Below are 25,113 nucleotides of genomic sequence, written 5' to 3' on the forward strand. Positions count from 1 at the left end.
TAAGACAGTTAATCATCATCTTAAATTTTCAAATATATGTTATGGTCTAGTAAGAGAAGATAATAATATTGGATTTATTAATAATGATTTCTAAGCTACCTGAAACAGTGCAATTATCTGCTCAAATTACATATATAGAGAACACCTATTATTTTCCAGGGAGCATCATGGATATTAGAAATAAAAAGTGAATCAGGAATGTCTCACACCTCTGGGAAGTCACAGTGTAGAAATAAGGCAGGAAAACAAGCCTCTGATAAAATGGTTAACAGTATAGCTGGTACTGGGAAAACATAAAAATTGAATATATAACCTTATCTTCAGGCCCAAGGAAATTATCAGATGATGAGGAGAAACTAGCCAGGCCAGGTAAGAACCAAAGGTATGGAGTGGGCATTGTGTAGCAATAGCATAAACAAAATACTAAAATGGAAAATAGTTTGGTGAATGTGAGAAAATGTCAAGTGACTCTATGTTAGTAAGGTATAAAAGTTTGGAACAGATAATGCTACAGGATGGAGCAACAGAGAAACGTAGAAACAGATGCTATCTTAAAAAGTATTTGTATAATTCAATACTTGTATTGAAAGATATATTTAAATGAACTTTTGAGATAGCTGTATATTTGCATGTAGTTATAATAAATAAAAACACAGAGAGGTGTCTTGTATCATTTAGCCAGTTTTCCCAAGGGCAACATCTTGTAAAACTATCATACATATCACTACATGATAATGACATTGATAAAATCCACCAATCTTATTTAGAAATCCTTAGTCTTATATTCATTGTATGGTGTGAATTTCATTCTATACAATTTTATCACATATGTAGGGTAGTATATCTACCCCCATGCTATTAAAGGATTTAATGCATGAGATGGACACACATTTAGAATATGCTCTGCATTGATCCATGTGGAAGATCTATGGAGGAAGGATTTATATAACATGACAGTTCAAGGCTAAAGTGGGTTATTTAAGAGGTTATTTTACCAACCGAACTAAGATAATAGTAGCATAGAATCAGCATGGGTGGAGAAGTTGGAGACAAATTAAATCATTAGTGAAAAGGGTTAAATGAGTATGGGTTTGTTACTGTTGGAGAGAAATGAAATAGTCAAGCATGTTTCCAGCTTTTTTGAACAGAGGGACTGATGATTCCACTGAAGACAGTTTGAAAATTTGGCTTGGAGAGGAAAGAGATGCTAAGTTGCATGTGGAGTTTGAGGTACCTATGGATATATAAAAAGTAAATTTGCCTGTTTAATAAATCTTAAACTTTAGGCAGAAGAATGGGCCTGATGTTTAGAAACAGAAGTCCTTATCACAGGATGAAAATGAATCCATGAAGGTGGACACAGTGATCTAGGCAGAATATCCAATGAGGAGAGGAGGGACCCCATTTGGAGAATCTATGACCTGGCTAACTAAGAAGTGTAGGGTCAAAAACAGTAATAAAGTTATCAACACTACCAAGGGATTTAAGAAGATAAGACCTGAAAAACAGATTTGACATGAAAAGACCATTAGCCACATTGGTACTAGTACTTTCTGTTTATTAATGATGGCACAAAAATTTTAGTGATTTGAGGGATATACAAAAATATGAAGAAAATGTTCTTTTTTTCAATTTTTGTTTGTTATTATGGATGGACAGAATGCCTTTATTTGTTTATTTTTATGTGGTGTTGAGGATAAAACTCAGTGACTCACATATGCTAGGCAAGTGCTCTGCCACTGAGCTACAGTCCCAGCCCAAAGAAATGTTCTTTTCATATAGAGGTATTATGCCCCAAAAGGTAAATCAAAAAGAATGAAAAATTAAAAGATACTGGAAAGAAAAGGAATGTTGTGGAGAAGAATCTTGGAAGAGGCAGGCAGGAAGGAGTCGACGGCTTAAGTGGAGAATATGGTATTGAATGAAAACCCCTGGATCCCTCATTCCAAGAGGAAGGAAAGAAGTCAAGATGACATGTGGACTTATATGTTTTTATAGAAGACAAATAGAAGTCATGGCTGATGCCTTCAGTTTCTTGATGAGGCAGAAGGTAGGCAAAGTTAGCTGAAATGGCGGGGTCAGTCACTAAGTGGTTGGATGAGAAAGGTAAGGGTTTAGGGTGGAGTTGATTAGGAAATGTGACTTTTTCATGGCCTCAGTGTTCTCAGTTCTGTTTCTCTGGTTTCTATCAGCTATTGAAGTAGGGAAAGACATAGGAGAAAGCACCATACCTATTATTCCTCTGAATAGGTTGTTAGGAAACTGAAATCTAGTTTGGGGTCCAAACTTGGGGGGAGGGGAAGAGAAATGAGGACAGAAATGGAGGAAAGGGAACTAAAAGGTTTTATGAGGTTAAAGAACAGATATATAAGAGAATGAAACGAGAAAGTCAAATGATGAAAATGGAAATAAGTGTCCCTCTCATGACCACATCTAGAAAATGTACCTATAATTAGAAGAGCATCTTGAAACCCACTATCTTTAAATTAAAGGGTAAGTTAATTTTATTTTTAGAAGCAGGGCAGACCTGATTTATGTATTGCAATTAGTAAGTAGAAAGGAAGTGGAAATTAATGTATTCATTACTGAAGTGAAAATTATAAAACATTCAGATGACACTTTCAAATGTGTTTGATTTGCACTAACATTTATCTTTAGACTAAACTGAAGTAGAAATAGAAAAAATAAAAGTAAAGACTGTTCCTAAGCAATAGTAAAAATGAATTATCCAAACCCCAGAATGCAAATCAACTTTCATGTGAGTAGTTATGTACATGACTCCCAAGTCCATTTCCAACACCCAAAGACCTAAACATTCAAAGCATCCAGGACCTTGCAGCCTAGCATCCAGGCAAGCAGTTGAAAATAAATGGAGCAACACAAATTGGATTCTCAGCAATCGCATTATCCAGTGTGATTCCAAAAGACAAATATAAGAGTCTTTAAGTTGGCAGATATTTAATTGTAGTTTCTAAAGAGATTGATAGTTAATGTGACCTAAGTCTTATATAACAAAAAAGCATGGAACAGATTCAAAAAGAGACAAACAGAAGACACTGTCGTGTTTTCTAGAGCAGAAGAGAGAAAGTCTCCATTCCACAGCCACATGCCATTTCTTACACAGATCTCCACAGCAAAGTTCTGGTTTCTCCCTATGCCATTAATTTATGTGACTCCCACCCCATTTCTGTCTGACTCCCAAAGACCTTGCTTGTATTTAATGTCACTTCTAGCCAGCTATGAAACCTTGGGTGATCCCCTACACTCTTCTAATCTCAGCTTCCTAGAAAGCGACACAAGGGTGAGCATCTGTACCCTGCTACCTTTCCACTCTACCCCGTCCTCAGTGCCCTCTTCTCTAAAAGCACTTCATAGACCCTTATTTGAACTATACTCTTTCTCCTTTGAACTTTCCCAAACTTTTGCTTTACCTCATTAATGCTAGTTTATTCTATTTTGCTTGTATAACAATTAATCTACTGTAGAGGATTTTAAGTAATTCGAGGATAAAATCCCTCTCAAATCTGTCGTATAGTTTTATGGCTGCTTGAGGCTCCGGTGGCATGACCAAGTTAGTTAATGTATTGGAACCTTGGTGTCTTTAACTCTGCTTCCTGCAGAGGGTGGTTGAGAGGCTGACTTAAAATAATGTGCTATTCATTTTTTATATAGTGTCTGGTCACAAAGGCACTGGTTCTCTTAGATCAAGTGCTACATAATTTGTACCTGATCAATTAAACTACTAAGGATGTATTAAAAAGGTCTGTTAAGGTTGTAATCATGCCATATGAAAGTAATTGTATTAGAAAACTTGTATCATCCTTCATTTCTCGTCAGTCAAACCGTCCTCCATCTATGGCCTTGAGCCAAAAATGATGCTCCCATTGCCTCTCTTTATTCTGGATCATCTTTGTCTCAGACTTGCCACAACAACTGGCAACTTTCCCCTTAGGGCCTTAAGCTCTCAAACAGGATTTATTACAAACAAACAAACAAAAACAAAACAAAACCCCCAAAACAAAAAAAATAGCAACAAAACAAACAAAAAAAAACAAGGGTAGAGGTTGAAATTGATCCATATTATATTTCATAAAACAGTCATCAATGGGGAGGGGATTCCAGATACCCCTTCTTATTAACAAGAAGTTTGGGTTTTACTTCTCTTATACACACTAGAGCTCTGAGCATGATTTTATTAAAAAACATTTTTTTGAAAGAAAAGGAAAGACCAATGGTCTAGGTTAGGAGAGACTCAAGGTCTCTCCTTTGCAAACCAGTGCTAATTTTCCTACTCCCTGGATCACCATGCAAACAGGGATAGAGATCAAATAGTGATAGGGAATAGGTCAAATAGTGCCATTGGGCAGGAAAAGTGAAGCAAACCCCATCTATCTCCAAGTCTTTGCCTTTGATGAATCTCAGCATCAATTCACTTGTGGAATAATGACTATTGAAAGCCTTTTGTCAAACCAGTCTCACCCAAAGTTAGAAAGCGTGAAGTAATTTTTTTTTCCATTTCAGCTTATTTTTTCTGAATGAACTATCCTCTTTCTCTATTAATTCAGGAAAGAACCGTATTCTCTGCAGAAGGTACTGGAAAACAGCTAGGGAACTCTTTTCATAGTCCGCATCCCCTCCTGCCTTTCCTATTCTTCCTAGAAGTCATCACACACACACACATCTGTCCCACTTTGAGTTTCTTCCAGAGTTCCTACAAATATCAAGATCTTTAAAATTTCAGAGTCCTAAGGGCTGGAGATATAGCTCATGTGGTAGAGTGTTTGGCTTGCATGCACAAGGCCCTGGGTTTGATCACCAGCACCAATAAATAAATAAATAAAATTTCACAGTCCTGAACAATCTTGAGTTTATAGATGGATTTTAGAGCCAATGATTCACAGAGATCCTCTAGTTCAGTTTTTCATATTTAACACATAGAAAAGCTGAAACAAAGAAAAGTCAATTCATCCCATATCTGTTATTCTTAAACCTGTTTCCCCCCCAAAACACAGTACAATAAGAATAATTTTTTTTTCATCAGAAGTTAAGTCTCAGCATGATTGACCAAACTTTGGTACCTGGATATGATAAATGAGAGAACACAGGTAATATATAAATATATATATATATATATATATATATATATATATATATATATATATATATATATATAAGTATTACTCCCTTTTTCAAAACTAGAGATACATTGATTCTATACAAACATGCCCTTATTGATCTAACAAAATAGGACAGCATTTAGTAGTGAAGAGAGTCAGAATCTCATGGCTGCTACTAGATTTCCTGCCTCAGTCCCCTTGACAGGCTATTAGTCATTCTGATAGAGGGAAAATATGGCATCAGGAATCCCAGCCTGCTGCAGGAGCCTCCTTGCTAGCTGGGCTCACACTGCTGCTCACATTCCCATTGGAAAGATGCAGTCATGCTTGAGTCTACACCTTTGAGTATCTCATAGTGTGTCAAAGTTGGTAGCACCCTTAGACAGTGCTTTTCTAGTCTTGCTCCTGCATTTCATAGAGAAGCTGAGGTCAGAATACTTGTCCTAGATTCATTATTGTCTCGGGGTGTCAGCTAATGAAAGCAGAAATGTTATATAAGCAAAAAGAGAATGTTAAATTCTCTGGAGTTTTCTAAACCAGTTGTTAAAATTTAAAATTAAATTGTATTAAAATACAAAGATTTTAATAAGTTTTTCAAAATTCATCTATTCCTAATTATTTTTCTATCATAGGTGCTTCTAAAAGCCATTTGGAAAAGTAATGTAATTCCTCAGATTAAAAAAAAAATTCATCTGTGAATTCAATGCTGCCTTTCTCTAATAATATATTTCAAATAAAGGTTTTATGTGGGGGCTGGGGATGTGGCTCAAGCGGTAGCGCGCTCGCCTGGCATGCGTGCGGCCCGGGTTCGATCCTCAGCACCACATACAAACAAAGATGTGTCCGCCGAGAACTAAAAAATAAAAAAAAAAATTAAAAAAAAAAAAAAGGTTTTATGTGTAAATGATTCAACATGATATTGGGTATTATCTGGACAACTATGTGAAACAAGTAATGAATATGACTTTTTGGGGGTAAGTTTTCATAGTTTACTGCTAAAATGTAGAACACTTTCAAATGTGTCTAATTTTTACTTTTTGTCATAAACTTCTGTGTTCCACCTCCTAAGTTCCCACTTAGATTTACGACCTTCTTCTATAAGGATAGGAAAGCCAACATATACCAAGCATTTTGGTTTGTGCTCTATTTGCCTGGTGATTGGCAGAAAAGATTGCCATTGATTATGGCAGATTTCTCTTGAGAGGACCTGTTTTTCCAGTTTGAATGTGATGATCCCTGGACTCAGAAAAAGGAAGTTAGTCAAGGTCACTCAGCTAGTAAATGATAAAGTTGGGATTTAGATTCAAGATTACACTACTTCAAATTCATTCTTAAATGACTTATATGATTTTACGATTTCTAATTTTCATTCATTATAGAACTTGGGACATAAGCTTTTTTAAGGAGGATATTTTCTATAAAAAATAATCCATTAATTTTGTCTCATCACAATAGCCTTCCCTTTTCTACAAGATGAGCATAAAATGGCATAGGAAACAAGTAGTGGTAGTTGAAAACTATTTAGAGAATGTCTAGTTCTTTTTCAGATTCTCATTATCACCAAAAGGAGCTGATTTACAAATGCAGCATAAGAAAACACCTGATTTTACTATTACTCAAGGGAACTTGACCAAATACTCTGAGAGCATCCTAATCCTTAGATGAAAGTGCTTCATAATTCTAAATAAAGTTAGTCAATCTCCCCAAAACCAAATGTCAAATGTTTTCTTTGATATAAGGAGGCTGATTCAGAGTGGGATAGGGAAAGGGAGCATGGGAGGAATAGACAAACTCTAGATAGGGCAGAGGTGTTGGAGGGGAAAGGAGGGGGCATGGGGTTATTAATGATGGTGGAATGTGATGAACATTATTATTGAAAGTACATGTATGAAGACACGAATTGGTGTGAATATACTTTGTGTACACCCAGATATATGAAAAATTGTGCTCTATATGTATAATAAGAATTATAATGCATTTTGCTGTCATATATAAATAAAAATAAATATGACTTTTGCTTCTTCTGTTCATTCACACATCCATCCATTTATCACCCATCCATTCATCAGCCACCCAGGCATCCATTCATTCGTTCAATCTTATCAATTCATCAAATTATTAGTTAAGCCTTTCTCACCAACCTCTAGATAAAATGTGTTTTTTAATTGACCTTAGGCACATTCTAGATCATACAATTCCTTTACATTTTTAGTTAAAAACCATTCACATCTTTGGGCTTTCTCTATTATAATCATTATTGATATTCTCATATTGTGTTTTAAAGATGCCAAAGAATACCTTGATGTATTTTAGTGCATTATCTCTTCATTGCACCCAATAGTCTCCATGGGCCCTGGAGGCTTGATTTAAATCTATCTTCCCAAATCACTCACCTGCTCTAAATCAGACCTATTAATATCTCCCCTTCTTTATGTGGAAAATTTCTCTTTCAATTTCCCGTTGAAAAATGACCAGGTACTTTTTTTCTCTCTCCATCCATCCTAACTCAAACCTATATATCAACCTCACTCTTAGTAACCAAAACTTTAATGGTCAAAATGCATTTACAGCAATGTTATGCCTTAAAATTTCAATGTATTACAATTTAAACAGCAAAGTATCACAGCCAATGAAGTCTTTTATACTTATCACTGAATTGATAGATTCTTAAAAGAATCTCCTTTCTATACCCACTTCTCCTCTGCTCTACTGCTCCTCATAGTTAGTGGACCTCCTTTTCATCTTCAGAACACATTTCCCCCACCATGACCTTCCTTAAGATTTGATTGCTCTCAGCTTGACTCTACCATGACCCAGATTTCTCTCTATTCAGAGAGAAATAGAATAACTATAGACTAACTCTAGCTTCCTTCTCTCATACTCCCCATCCCACTAAGCATTTGGTTAGAATTCTCTCCCAAACTATGTACCTATGGGATGCTCAGTCTTCCCTATAAAACATTTCTTTAGGTTATTCCTTCCCTGACTTGGAATTCACAGTCATTTACTTTGTGCCCTTGACAAAAATCTAGCTCCTTATTGCTTTTGGCAAATCTATTTGTCCCAATTATTCAGCCAGATTTAGCCTACAGGTTGTTTTTCACCCTGTATCTTTTTCAAACTGTGACCTCTTAGTCTCCACCAGCATTTCCAAATTCTTTAATTCTTTACATTTGCCAATGCCCAGATCAAAACTTAGCTGAGAAAAGGTGAAATATTTTTATTTTTTGTTGTTTGAGTGTTCTTGTCCTTAGTTAATTCTATTGTAATTTAACCATGTTGAAATGGTGTTTCCTTTTTGTATATACAGGTCTATTGCTCTAACAAGTAAGGAACTAGCAGTGAAGAAACACTATTTTCCTAGGCCTTTCTGCGACAGAACTATAGAATGAAGAAAACTAGAAGGCAGACAGAGACATACATGAATGTATCTTTGCATTCCTACATAAAACAGAATCCCTGACATAATAACAGAGCATTCATGAACACTTGTTGAATGAATGACTTTAGAGTCATAAAGAATGGCCTTGGGGTTGGTGTAGAAATATAAATTCAACCAACTTCTATTCTCTTTGATTTTCGTGGTGCTGGGGATCGAACCTTGCTCCTGCTAGGCAAGTGCTCTTTCATCAACCCAACTCCTTAGATTTCTTTATGTTACATCATAATGGCTTCAGTTTAAAAAAAAAGTGCATATTTTGAAATGAGACAGAAAAAAAATGAAAACCAAACACAAGAGCAAAGAAGTAAGTACTTCTCAGAAGTGCCTAAGGACTCATGTATGATACCACAACCCATTAAGTGAGGACCCGAAGGAGGTCCTGGGGGATCAAGAGAAATGTACAAGTGCATGCTGTTTTTGGTTCCAAAAAGCAGGGAAGTATGCAGTATTCTGAGAAATATCTACTCTGCAATTCTATAAAAGAAAGAAACAAACTGCTATTTAAAAAGTGTATTTTTCAATTTTCTAGAAAACTTGGCTATCCAGAATGTCATATTTCTTTACAACTCCTTGTAGGATAAGTTTTAATTTAAATCATTATAGCACTTTTTGTTCCTTTCCTTTTTTGTCTTATGGTCCATTTTTTTTTTTTTTTTTTTGTAATCCAGACTATCCACGGAACTTGTCGGTTCTCAGAGGAAAGAACTATCTTTTAGTTTCTATCCTTTGCAGCTTTACATTCTAGCACATTATCTGGCACAGAGTAGGTGTAAAATAGTTGCTTGTTAAAGGAAATTTTTAAAAAAAGACTACATATAACAAAACCAACATCTCTGTAGCAGAAACAGCAGCTGCCATCTAATTGCCTCCATGAGCAGGGCACCCTGCAACCTGCCTGACAGTCACTGATTAATTGCACAACATCCTGTGAGATGGATACCAACATTATTCCATTATACAGAGGAGACAATGCTCAGGAGAATGAGAATGTAAACCTCTGTATGTAAGGATATAGCTTCAGAGTCCCTGCTCTGCCATTTTCAAGGTTAATGACTTTGGATTAGCTATTTGACTTCTTTAAATCTTAATTTCCACATTGACTTCATGAGAATGAGAACAGCACCTTTCCAATAGGGGGAGGGGAGGTCTTGCATCATTACATTAGATGGTTACTCACTTCCCCACTGTGTGGCAATATGCATCACTTTACAGGTCAATGGAATCATTTGAGTACATGTGCAAAATGTAAATTCCCTGTCCCTACCCCCAAGAGATTATTTTTCTAATGAACTGGTAAGAGACCCACAACTCTGCACTTTTAAGAATTACACTTGGCTTCAGGATTTGCCTAAATCTCAATCTATTTGGAATTGTTTACTTTTAAAAATTAGAGTGCCTTGATAAATCTGCATTTTCTCTAAATAACCATCATTAAGTAGAAAGTATCAGAATCTTGTTCATTCAGATTCAGATATCTTTTCTTTCTTTCTTTCTTTCTTTCTTTCTTTCTTTCTTTTTTTTTTTTTTTTTTTGGAGTGGGGGACAGTGCTCGGGATTGAATCCAGGGTCCAGGGTTGGTGCACACTCTACCCTAAGCTACACTCCCCAATACTCAGATATCAAGTTAACACTTGAATAAAAGAGTTCAGTGTGATAATTACAATTAATAGTATAGAACACACACCACATGCTGGACATTGTTCTAAATGCTTTCTGGATTAACTCATTTAATCCTTTCAATATCCCATCATAAATTTTTACTATTATAATCTTCACTTTATAATAAAACAGTATGGCACAGAGAGCTAAATAAATTTCCCCGTATCAAAGGAAAAAAAATGCAGGCTCAGCAGTCAGCCTGCCAGGCTTGAATTTTCGATCCTCCCATCAACTAGGGGATTGTTTCACTGTATTACATCCCAAGCCCTTTTTATTTTTATTTTTTAATTTTAAGAAAGGTTCTTGCCAAATTGCCCAGATAGGCCTTGAACTTGTGATCCTCCTGCCTCAGACTCAGGAGTTGATGGAATTAGGGCATGTGACACTGAGCCCGGCCAAAGCCGGCACCTTTAACTGTCACATTGTGGTCACTCTCCTGGGAATGGATATAGGTCAGAGAGGTCAGGGCTGTGGGTGGAGGTGAGAGTCCTACCTTAGGGGCCTGGGGCCTGATACCATCACTGGAAGGGATCTTAGGCAAGTGCCTCCCCTCTCCAGGGCTCAAATTCCTCCTCTGTGAAGAGAGGCGGTTGACTCTGATAAACTTTAAGACCCTCTGGTCCAAAGATTATATCATTCATTTTACAGAAGACTAAGGCCCAAGGGTTGCTATCAGCAAAAATGTACTCCCTCTTCTAGAAGAGCTCCATTATTATTTTTCTTTACCTACCAATTCAAAACACTTCCTTCTGGGTCATTCGTCCTTTGTCCTTCCTTCTTGCTGAGAAAAGCCAAGAGTACTGCAGCCTAGAGAAGGTAGCTCTGTCTTCCCGGATCTCCTTCTAACCTCTGTTTAATCTGACTCCCAGAGTACTTCCACCTGAGCCTATTTGAGCCCTATGCCTCTCCTGGGGAGGCCCATCCGCTGTTAGCCCCTCCTTTCCCACTGTCTTCCCCAGCAATGGCGTTCCTCACAGCTAATTCATCCTCAGTGATCTCTGCTTTATCTCTGCTGACCTCTCCACTTTCTTGCTATAGTCCCAGGCTTGACCTCACAGGCTTCCCTTAGTCCTGCATTTCTCAAACTTGGTAACGCTTTAGAATACCTGGGATACTTAAAATACACATGACTGAGCGTGACTCCAGTTCAATTAAATGAGAATTTTGAAGAGTAGAATCAGAGAGTAAGTATTATTTTTAAAGGTTGGAAGTTCCACGAGGTTCTAAGTGTGGTACAATAAAGAGCCATTGCTATCTATCCCTGTGATTCCCAAAGAGAGAAAAGAAACAGATCAAAATCACCTGGGCAGCTAGATATACCTCACTCCAGGGAAAGAAGTCTGGGCATGTGAAGCCTAACACCTCCCAGGTGGTTTGAAGAAGCTACTTTAGGAAATGAGATTCTAGGCAGACATGGTTGTGCACACCTATAATCCCAGCAACGTGAAAGACTGAGGCAGGAGGGTCACAAGTTTCAGAAAAGCCATAACAACTTAGCAAGACCCTGTCTCAAAATAAAAAATGAATAAAAAGGATTTGGGATGTAGTTCAGTGGTAAAGCACCCTGGGTTTACTTCTCAGTACAAAACAACAACAACAACAAAACACCACCAAGTTTCTAGCTGAACCTCTAAAGCCCTAGGGATCACTATACCCTCCTCTTAGATGTCTTTGCAAAAAGCTCTAGGCTTCTGATTTGGTCCTGTGCCAATTTAGAATTTCTAATTATAAAGAGCTGTGCAGAGATAAAAATACTTGACAGGGCCATATTCTTTGTTTGAGCTAGCTGGCCTGTTAACTATGGGGAGTCTCTTTTCCCCTAGGTTTCTTTCCTCCTATGTGGAAAGGAAGGGTATTGGATTATTATACAGTCACTAAACTTCCTTCCTAGTTTATTATTCTACTATTTTAAGATTCTCAGTCTATTGTTGTTCATGATTACACAAGCAGCCCCAATTCTTTCTACACTCAGCTGACAACAGGCAACTCATCTGGGCAGACCTATTTATTCCCCACACCTGGGACCAAAGGCCCACTGTAAGCTGATACCACAGCTGAAGACTTCTTCGGTCTTCTTTATTATACCAACTCTCTGCCCGAACTTGAGATCAGGCCTCTGAATATCCAGGGAGATCTTCCTTGTCCGTGCTTTCTGAGGGCAATGTCATCTGATGGTGATCACCTCTTTCATTTCTGGGCTTCCACCTCCTGCAGGAAGATACCTATGAGGGTGGCTCCAGAACCTTAGGGTGAACACACACACAGCCCTGGGCTCTCAGCCTTCCAGCTGTCAGCTGTGGGCAGGAGGTGGTTACCAGAGTGACAATAGAGCAGCTGCCACAGCCTTCTGATTGTCAGCTTTGTCTCACTGAGAGATGGCTCCATCTGTCAGGAGGGGTTGGATGGCAGAGGTGAAGCAAAGAAGGAGTGGCTATGGTGGGGTCTTCCCCACCAGCTTCCTGTATGTCTTGTTGACTTGAGCTGCACTCCGTAAAGAAGCTGGGGACAGGTTGGCCTCTCAGGCCATGTGCCGTGACCACATTCTATATACTCTGTATTTTTTCCACAAGTCAATAAAATATGCTTAAGCCAACAAAGATAATATAAAGAATATTTAACATGATTTAAAAAAAAAAAATAAGTAAAACCAGGAGTGTACATGGGGTTTGGCCTTCCCACCAGTGAACTATAATCTCCCAGCTTGGCCTGATGCCCTGATTTTGTATCTAAGAATGGAGGAGGGAAAAGAAGGAAGAACAAACAGAAGAGGCAAGGGTATTTTAGTCCATCTACTAAATAAAGTGTTCTGAGACAAAGGTGGAAGGGAAAAAATGAAAACCTTGTGGGCTAAATATGCTGGGGGCAGGAATTTGGGGCAGGGTTTAAAGGAGGAAAGATAAAAGGATTGTAGCTTATGAAAACAGGAGAGAAAGATGAAGAAAAAAGAAAGTGTTACCCAAGGTTATGGAGTGGGTCTTTAATGTCCTGGAGACTAAGAACAAATGAAAATATTAAAAGAATGGAATTACGTGAGTTAAAAAAAAAACTCTTTGTGTTTTTTTTCCACTTTTTTTTTATAGTGCTTATTATATGTAATACCATTTAGAGAACAAACCCATGATGGTCACAGATTCAATGGTGTCTAAAGCATTATATATATATTCATCCAGCCCTGGGGCTTGAACCCAGTCTCACACATGCTAGGCAAACACTCTGCCACTGAGCTACATTCACAGTTCCCAAAGCATTATATTATTAAAGACATTTATCTTTATTTAAAGAAAAAAAAAGGAGTTTTGTTGTTGTGTTTTTGTTTTGTTTTATTTTGTTTTGTTTTTTTAAGTTTAGAGAAAGGAGAGGGTATGTTTCCATAGAAAAAAGGTTTCACAGAACGTTTGGCTCAAGAAAAGCACTCTCTTTTAAATAGAGCTCTAGCCACACAAACTGTTTTTGGAAGGTTTTTAAGAAATGCTAGTGTGCATAGATAATAGTTGACGGTTTGAGAGCCCAGGCTACAAAACTGAACACATGACTCTGTTTTATGGAAAAGTTTGTTGACTCTGACTAAAAACTAAAATTTTAACTGTGTTGTCATGAACGTTTTAAATTATAAAGGAGGGACTTGGTAAGTGTACTGGCTGGTTAGAGAACTGGGGGATAGAAAATGATTTCTGATAAATTGGATGCAAAAGCGTCAGCCATAAAGCCTAAAGGATGGGCTATCACTGAGAACAAGCTGAACATCATACATTCTCTTTCCAGAACTTATGAGGAAGCTTATAGCTGAAGAGTGGGTTGGAGTTTTCAAAAATGGCCAAAGATTATCTTTAAGTAGAAATATACACAGCTGTATAAAAGGAAGTTGCAACTGCCAAGGGCAGCCTGGCTTCCTGAAGAACAAATCTTCTCACTCCCACCAAACTAATGGGGAGCACTATTTTCCATGGAATGGTAGCTTTTGTCTTGCTTCTGTTTTCTTCTTACCATGCTCTTCAATTTGTCAATGAAGTCAATGCTTTTTCTTCCAGCCATAAGAACTCTTCACATAGACCACTTAACCTGGAGACATTCATGCATTCAAACACTTTATTCTTTTTTATTGATTTTTTTTAAAAAAAATAAATGACAGCAGAATGCATTATAATTCTTATTACACATACACAGCACAGCTTTTCATATCTCTGGTTTTATATAAAGTATGATTACACCAATTCATGTGTTCATACATGTACTTTGGATAATAATGTCTATCACATTCCACCATCTTTGCAAATCCCCTGCCTGCTCCCTTCCCCTCCCACTCCTCTGCCCTATCTAGAATTCATCTATTCCTCCCATGCTCCCCCTCCCTATCCCACTATGAGTCAGCCTCCTTATATCTGAGAAAACATTCGGCATTTGTTTTTTGTGGATTGGCTGACTTCACTTAGCATTATCTTCTCCAACGCCATCCATTTATCTGCAAATGCCATAATTTTATTCTCTTTTATTGCTGAGTAAAATTCCATTGTGTATATATGCCACATTTTCTCTTATCCATTCATCCACTGAAGGGCATCTACGTTGAATCCAAGTTTAGCTATTGTGAATTGTGCTGCTATAAACATTGATGTGGCTGTGTCCCTGTAGTATGCTGTTTTTGAGTACTTTGGATATAATCCAAGGAGAAGGATAGCTGGGTCAAATGGTGGTTCCATTCCCAGATATCCAAGGAATCTCCATATTGCTTTCCATATTGGTTGTACCAATTTGCAGTCCCATTAGCAATGTATGAGTGTACCTTTTTCCCCCATCCTCACCTACACTTATTGTTATTTGTCTTCATAATAGCTGCCATTCTGACTTGAGTGAGATGATAGAGTAGTTTTGATTTGCATTTCTCTAATTGCTAGAGATAATGAACATTTTTTCATATATTTGTTGATTGATTGTATATCTTCTTCTGAGAAGTGTCTGTTCAGGTCCTTGGCCCGTTTATTGATTGGGTTATTTGGTTTTTTTTGGTGCTTAGCTTTTTGAGCTCTCTATATATCCTAGAGATTAGTGCTCTATCTCATGTGAGAGGGGTAAAAATGTGCTCCCAGGATGTAGGCTCTCTGATTCCAAATTTTTGTTAAATATACCTTTCTCAGGCTGGTGGCAGAGCACATGAACAAGGCTCTAGGTTGAATCCCCAGCACACACACACACACACACACACAGACACACACACACACACACACAGTCTTTTCTCTCTATAAATAATTGTTAGAGTGGTTTTTTTTTTTTTGGTTTAGTTTTTATACGTAAATAATTCATAGTAAACTTCAAACATTATTTCTACCACCTTTTCCAAGTCTCCAAACTCATCTTATATTCATAGTTTCTCTGCCCCCATGGCAAACTGAATCTTTATCATTATTGGCTAAATTTACAATGTTCTATGCTTATATTTATTTAACAATACAACACTCTCCCATAGTAACCATGAAAATTTTAAATAATATGACAAGGGTTTTCATCCTTAGTCAGTTTAATGTTATTAATGTAGTATTCTCAGGTTTATTTTTTTCTCTTTAAAAAATTCATTTGAAAGATAAATACAGATCACTCCTATCCTAAGAGCCTCATTCTCTTATTTCATCATCATTCCCTGGTCATTGCAAAGCTGTCCCTGAGAATTGGCTATGGTTATTTAGTAATCAAAGTCCATTATGCACAGATTCTTTTGCAGTATGCTTCGAGTTTATCCTCTTAAAATGATCACTTTTGGGCTGCGGTTGTGGCTCAGTGGTAGAGCACTCGCCTAGCACATGTGAGGCTCTGGGTTCGATCCTTAGCACCACATAAAAATAAATGAATAAGGGTATGATGTCCAATTACAACTAAAAAATAAATATTTAAAAAAATGAGCACTTTCTGTTTTTCTAGTACCATATGTCCTTTGTCTACCAGAGCATCCTCTCAGTAGTTATCTGTCCTTACTGTTTTTCAGTGCCAGCTTTTTTTTTTTTTTTAAAGAGAAAGAGAATTTTTATTTATTTTTTAGTTTTCGGCAGACACAACATCTTTGTTTGTATGTGGGGCTGAGGATTGAACCCTGGCCGCACACATGCCAGGCGAGCGCGCTACCGCTTGAGCCACTTCCCCAGCCCCATGTATCTGCTTCTTAAAGTCTGAAATAGCAGGTTTCATGGCAAGCTTTCTTTCCTTTTCCCACATGAACACATTCCTTTAATTCTATGCCTTGCACATATATTCCTATTACTACTAATTTTATGTCTCCTCTTCCTAAGCTCAAGGTAAAGACTGATTTTTGAAAGTTGGGTTTGATTTCAAGCTTAAAAGAAAATAAACATTTCTCTAAGGGAAAAGGCTAACCCAATGCAGAACAAATATTGTCTAGCCTAAATCTCAGATTTTACACAGCTAAGGAATTGAAAAAGCATGATTAATTTTCAATAAGGAGAGTAACCTCATTTAAACAAGATGTCTCCATCCCTGATTTTGGATTTTTCTCTATAACCTGTAGGCTTTTGAGGTCATGTTACGAGGGTAAAGAGCTTAGAAGAATTAAAATTCAGTAGAGCTGTGTAAAAATACTACAGCTGCTTTCTCTTCCCATCCAGCTGCTTCTAGGAGATATCAGCTCCCCACATCTTAGTTATTACATAAAACTTCATATCCATTTATTTTTCAAAAGTATTATGTTTGTGAAAAGCAAATGACAAAAACTTTCTCAAACAGATCTCTTCATCCGTGTGAAAGATATTTCATAACCCAATGCAGAACAAATATCGTCTAATGCAGAACAAATATCGATCAATCTATGATTGATCCAGATGAGCATGTGTGTTTGTGTGGTGCTTTAATGTCTAGTTGTAGATACTATTTTAGAGATGTGGAAACATGGGAGCAGATTTGGGACAGAAAACAGTGTGTGTGTGTGTGTGTGTGTGTGTGTGTGTGTGTGTGTACGAGCGCATGTGCGCACGTGCACTCCTTCAACTTAGTTTCGTAAATGTACACACTGACAGTTTTAGGAAGGTGTTTCAATCAATAGTACGAATTAGGGCTAAAGACTCAAAGAGATTCTGCCCACCCTTCTTTGAAGGAGACACATGTTGTGTTAGGAAGATGGACAGAAGAAAAGATGCAGAAAGAGATGAGGGCAACAGAGGGGAAAGAATTTATTTGACAGAACTGTTATTTTATTTGGGGTCCTTTAAAAAGATTGGGCTGGCATGGTGGTGCACGCCTGTAATCCCAGAAGCTCCAAAGGCTGAGGCAGGAGGATCCAAAGTTCAAAGCCAGCCTCAGCAAAAAGCCAGGCACTAAGCAACTCAATGAGACCCTGTTTCTAAATAAAATATAAAATAGGACTGGGGATGTGGCTCAGTGGTTGAGTGTCCCTGAGTTCAATCCCTGGTACCCATAAATAAATAAATAAATAAATAAATAAATAAATAAATAAATAAATAAATAAAAGATTGGGATATAAAACTCAGGCTATCATAAAATTCTTCAGTCTTGTCAGAGTAAGAGTTATAAATTTCTTGCATCTTTACTGTGTTTAGCAATGTGAAGCTGAAAAGTTCCTTTGCATTGCAAGTCAGAAACTGAATTAGGAAAAGGATTAGCAAATTTTATGTCTTTGAAAGGACCGTGGAAGTCACTTTTCCAGGATTTTTTGAAACTGAAATTCCAAATAAATAAAAGATAACATAAACTATAAATTATCACCTTGTTTCCATAATGTCCTCTAAGTCCAGTGAGAAATAATCTCAAGGAACTTGTATAATGTAAATTCATTAAAACAAAATGGTCATATGTAAATATGTTATTCCTTGGGGTGTGATCTTATTTTTTAAAAAGTGGATAGAAATACATTTTATTAAAAAGGGGAGGTTTAATATGATTAAAGATTTGAACTATTCAGGTCAATAACAGAAGCATTTAATATTGGTTAAGAACATGAATTTTAGACTCCACGTTTTGATTCACTGCAGATGTCTGATCTTCAGCAAGTGACTTAAACTTTCTAAATCTCAGTTTCTTCATATGGGGAAGAAATATATATATGTATGTACATATATATATATATATATATATATATATATATATAATACATTATGCTATTGAAAGAGTAAATGAGGTGTATATAAAGTGTCTAGTACAGAAACTGGTGAGAACTAAACAGACTGTCAGTAATAGTCATCATTATTCTAAGCTGAGTTAGCCATAAGAACAGTGAGCAGGACTTGCAATGAAGAATGTGGTTCCATTCCTGGGAGCCTCAGTATTCATGTAGACTTATAATTACTTCTCAGATAATTGTATGGTCTCTTGAGATTTTTTTAAATGAAATGATAAGCCTTTACTATTTCCCAGTAAGATTCATTTCAGTTTATGTATGGTACCTGAATTCTTCAGAGTTACCTGCTCTAATTTTTTGGTATTTGATTTATATACCATAAAAGGTTTGGTCTCAGACTCAGTACCCGTGACCTAATACTAAGTAAATAGAAGCATTTACCATCACTGTCAGTATGTAATTAGAATCACATTTTGTTGGCATGTATATACCTAATAGGCTCTAGGATTTATTAAGGCATATTGCCTACAAGAACAGAGGTAGCACATTCATAGACCAAAGGTGCTTTTCCTGAGGACTTCATCTTCTAGCAGATGAGAACATATCCTCCATGAGCCTGTTTTAAATAAAACACTAACTATAGTAAAAAGTGAATGCTATAATCCAAATAAATGGCACCATAAAATTTTACTTCTTTCTCACACCAAATCTTATGAGGATATTTTCCTGCTGGCAGCTCTCCAGTGAGGTTTTCTCGAAAGCAGTGGTTCACAGATCTAGAATCCTTCTATCTAGTGGCTCAGCTGTCCCCTCCAGTCTCATAATTTCCACTGGGTCTTCTCTATCCAGTCTATGGGTGAAGAGAGGACTAAGTACAGAAAAGGGAACAGGGTGATAGGAAGAGGAGAGGAAATAGAAAGCACATGGAGGATGTTATGTTAATTTTAGGGCCACATCTGGACGCAGCATAAAGCACTCCTGTCCATATTTCATTGGTTATAATCAAGTCACATGGTGATGCCTGACTTTAAAGGAAGCTGGAAAACATATGTAACTGTGCCCAAGAGGAAATTAAATAGTTTGTTTAACATAAAGGATTGTCTCTCTTTCCGTGCCTCTCCCATGGTGGAAGAGTTGTTGAGTTCTTGGATTTTTGTTTTGTTGTGTTATAGATTTTGTATTTAGACTGAAATTTTTCTTTTTTTTTTTTTTTTTTTTTTAGAAAAAATGCCTTTGGATATGTGTGTGTGTGTGTGTGTGTGTGTGTGTGTGCACATTTGTGTGTTAAATGACTAGGAAGGATGCCAAACTCTTTGTCACTTATTTATCTCCTCCTTTCATATTCCTTCTTAAGAAACTAGAGACCTCTCATTTTTGACAGAAACTTGGAGAAATATAAGGTTTATTTCCAACCAAGAGGACTTGAAATCTTTACAGGGAGGTCCCTATGACACTACTAAGTGATTAAACATCACCAATGTGCACAGTAACATCTCAGGATGTCCAGGAAATTGGTGGTATGCACACACCTTAACACATCTCTGTCATTTTCTGTACTGAAGTTGACATCTCTGCATTATTCTCTTTTCTGATCTATGCTTGGGTAGTGATCCTGTACTACTTAAAGGAAATACTTCTGGGACAATTCTAAGTATTCATCTCTTTGTATTTGTCTCTAAGCTTTTAGACCAAACACAACACCAGGGTTATCAGGGAGCACTGGGCACATGACCACCTCCCCAAAGGCCATGGCAGAGAGTGTTTAAGCCCAGGACTTGAAGAGAGAATATTTAAACTTGAATAGTGCTTTTTCCAAATTCCACCTTGTGAGTGGCCTGAGTTTCATCTCTCCCTCTTCCCCTGCGTTCCCACACAAACACATGCATACATATTTCCATTCAAAGGGTATCTTTAATTCACTTTCAGGTGACAATATAGCACTGGGTACCTGTGAATAAACCATATGATATGGAGAGTGGGAAATCCAACCTTTACAGGTTGCTTTTGGTGTTTAGGTATTAAGGATAAATGAGAACTATTAAAAACATACGGTGGAGAATAAAGACCAAGGTTAAACCACTCTAACCAGATTAGACTTAAAAAAAAAAACCTTTTGCTTGATCAAATTCTTTCTGATTTGTGGTTTTTAAAATTTCTCAAAAGAATTAGAAACTAACTTGTTTCTAATTATATTATTATTATTGCCTTGTTCATTAATCTAATAAGCAATTATAAGTGTTGCAAAAACATCATCCACAATTAATATAAGATTTTAACCACTGACTCAATCAATAATAGATATGAACTTGCAAGTTAATTGCTTAATTGTGGTATACATAAGAGAATATTTGATATTTTCTTATAAAATATTTTTAGGAAAAATTCTTTATTATTTTATGCCAGTCTTCAATCTCTGGTCTTTTCACAATTCAAAGAGTAAATAAATCAGAGTTATGTGAAGCTTCACTTTCTGCAGTTAACACTGGATCAGTCCACTGGGGGCCATGTACCTTCAAGACTGCTCCCTAAAAGTTTGGGTAAGATGGACTTGTTTTAAATTAAGGGAACTCATCCCAGGAAGAGGAGCTTTTTATTCAAGAACCAGAAGACCAAAGGGAAAGCATCAAAGGTTAGTTCTCTCTCCTGGGCAAATACCAAATAGTCACTTGTAAATTATTTACTCAAGTGCTAGTAATGATAGTCTAACCCATGCTGAGAACAAGTGAGGAGTTGTCTGTTCATTCAAAAAAACATTTGCTGAGCACCTCTGACTTTCCACGCAGTATGTTAAGTGTCCGAAATACAAAGAATAAGTAGAATGCTGCGAGAGCCCAAGGGTGGTGGGTAGAGTTGGAGATGAGGGTGATTATATCATGAGGATTAATGCCCTTATAAAACATGCCTAGGAGAGTTGCTTTGTCTTATCACCATGAGAAGGCAGAACAAAAATGTCCCATCTACACAAAGGATAGCCCTCATCAGGCAGAGAATCTGCTGTTGCTTTGATCTTAAGACTTTCTAGCCTCCAGCTCTGTGAGAAATAAAATTTTGCTGTTTACATCCACTCAAATTTTTGGTATTTGGTTACAACAGCCTGCACGAGCTAAGATACTTATCAATAACCCGGTAGCTCCCCTCAACAGTAGTTTTCAAAAACATTCCTCCCAGATCAAAATAAATCTCTTTCCCCACATTCTCTTACTGAATTCTTCCTTGTGCAATAGTTAGTTGCTCATATGCTCATCTCCCTTCCTCATAGTTGGGGAAATATGCTGTATCTTCTCCATCACTGTGCCTCAAAGTATGTGTTCAATAAAATACATATCAGCTTAAACTGTTCTATTTTCTTTCTCTAGACATGAGAACTGAAAATCTCCAGAAGGGAGAAACTCAAGATGTCTACCAGGCAGTTACTACTTGTCTTCCAGGGGCCTCCGGACTCTCTCTGGTTTGGTCCTTCATACCCTCCACTCTTCCTCTGTCCATCTACCAATGACTACCCAATATTACAGCTTCCTATTATGGAAGCTCCATCAGTCCACTTCTCTCTCCCTCTCTCCACTTCTTTAAGTAAAGGATCTGGCAATCCTTTACTTAAAACTTTACAAGACCTATAACAGCAGTATAAGAATCCAGCTGGTAGAAGATAATAAGAAGTGATAGACCTAGTTGGAAAAAAAAAAAATCGTACCCATTTGAAGATAAACAGGTTATTTAATTTTTTGTTAGTTGCCAGCCCAAAGGATGGTGGGCTTCCAGTTAGAATGGTAGAACTTCAGTACAAGGCAACACTGAGTTCTGACAATCCACTTGAAATTTCCCTCATCCCTTCAGATGGACTTTGCCCCCGCCCCCAACTCCTGTGTTCCAATTGCATCTTTTAAGCAACTCTAATATGCCAATCCCCAGAGCTCCCCTCACATTAGTTCTGATCCTGTATGTGAGCTCTTCTTGCTGTTGTCATTCTTTACTTCATCCAGCATAGGACCTTGCACAAAAAAAAAATGCATAGCTCTGTTGAATTAATTGCACACCCCTGTTCTACCTCTTCTGCGCAGTAACAAATGGGGTTTTCACTCTAAATTTTACAAGAAAGTTTCTGAAAATCTAACTCTGGATGAGAAAAGGCTCTGCTTCCAATGATTAACAGTCCCTCACTCAATTAGTAAAACAGTGGCAATACCCAGCCTTACCTCTGACAGCGCATGACCCAGGCCGTGTTGCCCTGGCCATGGGCACTGTTACCAATGTCTCTACATGCTATTTCAAACTTCCAAAGACAGCAGAGAGGCATTACAATTGATGAAAACACTGTTGATATTGAACTTATTTATAGTTTTTGGAGGAGAGAGAGGCAGTTTGATGAGTGTGCTGTTAAAACTCTAGGAACTTGGCAGCAGCCAGTGTACAGGAATTCCCCCTGCTCTGCATTTTAACACTGCTGTGATTTGTAGACATCACTATTTAATGAAGCACACAGCTGTGCAAGAAGAGCAGGAGGCAGGGTTTGGCAATTAAGAGCCAGCAGGAAATCTGGCAATCCTTGTCATCTGGAATTTCCCTAACTCTGTCAGTCACCCCTCCTTCCATGGCCCTCCTCAACCTTCAGGCACTCTCTGAGAAGACCATTTTTATAAAACAAATAACTGAGCCGAGAGATTGCAGTATAACTCCTTCCCTTTAACTCATCTTTAGCAAGTGTATTTTTGTAAGTCCAAGAACTAGAGTTGGACAAATCAGCAGGATAAAATAAGAAACGATCCAAATCTTCAGCTAAAATGGTAATGGAAACATTGAGGGAAGCTAAAAAAGAAATTTCTTTGGTGAATGTTATAAATTATGTCTTTTAATTAAATTAGCCCTGCCCTTTCCTATTTTAGTTGCAAACAGAAGTTTCCAAAGCAGTGATCTGAAAGCTGAGAGAGTGATCTGTAAAGTTGAAATTTGTAGCTGAGTTCGAATCCTAGCTTAGGAACCTATTGAGTCTGAGAACTGGGCAAGTTATTTAGCTTCTTTGAGCTATATTTTCCTCTTTCACCCCATGGAGATAATAGCATCTGATCCATAGGCTTATTAGGAAGATCCCCTCAAAAAGTATATTTAGAAAGGACACTCAATTAAAATATATTTTTTTCTCTTTCTTTCCTCTCCCCACTCCTTCTCCCAACACATACACAGATCTTCATGACTTAATTGTTCAGTCTTAGTAAAAAATAAGCTGCTTTTGAAAACATAATAGATTCAAATAAGTATTTGACAACTGGGGTGTCACATGGCACATTGGTTTTGATATTACTGAGAAAATGATATAATTACAGTATCTTGATTTCAAATAATTCAAAGCATTTATTGATATATATATATATACATACTTAATCATTTCCAGAGTATACTTATAAAGCATAAACATGGCAAAAGGTGTCTGTATTGTGGAATAGAGGAAATGGGAACAAAGGTTAAGCTGTATGACCCACGCCTCCAAGGAGAGCTACGACCCTGAGTTCTGCAATCCCTTAGAATAGCCCTTCCCATGTTAAACTGTCTCACACCTGTGCCTTCTCTTGAGGGTTATAAGTCATAAACAGAACTAATGATCCATGGGAACATTTATTAGACAGCATAAATTTTAAAAGCAATTCTAATTCAGTTTTAAAAAAGCAGGAAAACATCATAATAATTATAAAAGCAAATTTCAAATCATACCAAAAGAGAAATGTAATAGTTTATTTAATATCATATTATCCTTGTTGTCAATAAAGCTTAGTATTAATTACTGAGTATTAATTACTAAGTGAAAAAAATCCACATTGAAGCTGACATACACTTAAATTATGTAGAAGATAAATAATATAACCAAATATGTATTAATAATTTACTTATTAATAATGTTACATAGGCTAATAGGTTAAGTGAGGACAAATATGAAAGAAAAAGAGATGAAATCTATATTACCACATAGGGAAAGTTAAGATATATTATAGTAACTTACATTTCAGATATATAAGAGGATTACTTTTTGTAGGGACCATGAGAAAATAAACAGGCACTCTAAAAATTTCTTAAACAACATAATGGTTCTTAACAGTACTGTTCTATTGGTGTCTCTGAACCATGGAGCAATGTGTGGGGATAAAGAAGTCTAAGAAGAGTAATCATATCTTAAGAATTATAGAAAGTAAAAGTTCTGCTTCTTTTGCATATTATATTATTTTCTAGAAGTTCAGGCATGTTCATTGTTGAGTCTAGTAAAATAGCAGATGATAAAAGAGTGCCAAGCAGCCTGGGGTGTTTAAGCCCATGATTTATCTTTTTTAAACACATATATTCATGCTCCCCTCCATAACCTGTTCATGTGTGATCAGCAAACATGCATCATTGGCTCTATTTATGCAAGGCACAACAAGACACATCCGCATGCTATTTCTCAATGAGGATATGCCATTTGTGTTCTTCCCTAGAAATTAGATTTATCCAGGCCAGAGAAGAAGAAATTTATCAACTAAACTGAATGTTATTGTATTCACCAGAATTTAGATTTTGGAATAAAACATCAAATGACAGAACCAAAAAATCAGGCGCAGTTAATGAACTAAGGAAAAATAGATTGTTTTTTTTTTTTTTTTATACTTTGTTTCAAAAAACAACAGGTTGGTTTCCTTAAGTGAATATATTTCTCATGACAACTACAACTGGCAGAGAAAATGTTTGCTGTAAGCAGTTCCAAATTTGAAGTTAAAAGATAGTACATATAGCTATTTGGATTCAATGTTAGTAAACACTTTTTAAGCTCTGGATATTGTCAAGGCTGCTTTAGGATTCTT

General features: G+C 36.9%; 1 protein-coding gene across 9 annotated transcripts in view; it reads right to left on the reverse strand.

The window, feature by feature from the left end:
- Positions 1–25,113, reverse strand: part of Tp63 (tumor protein p63) — a 217,433-nt gene that overhangs the window by 131,181 nt on the left and 61,139 nt on the right. The window lies entirely within an intron of this gene.

This window comes from Urocitellus parryii, chromosome 2 (assembly GCF_045843805.1).
Source record: "Urocitellus parryii isolate mUroPar1 chromosome 2, mUroPar1.hap1, whole genome shotgun sequence".
Classification (NCBI taxonomy): domain Eukaryota; kingdom Metazoa; phylum Chordata; class Mammalia; order Rodentia; family Sciuridae; genus Urocitellus; species Urocitellus parryii.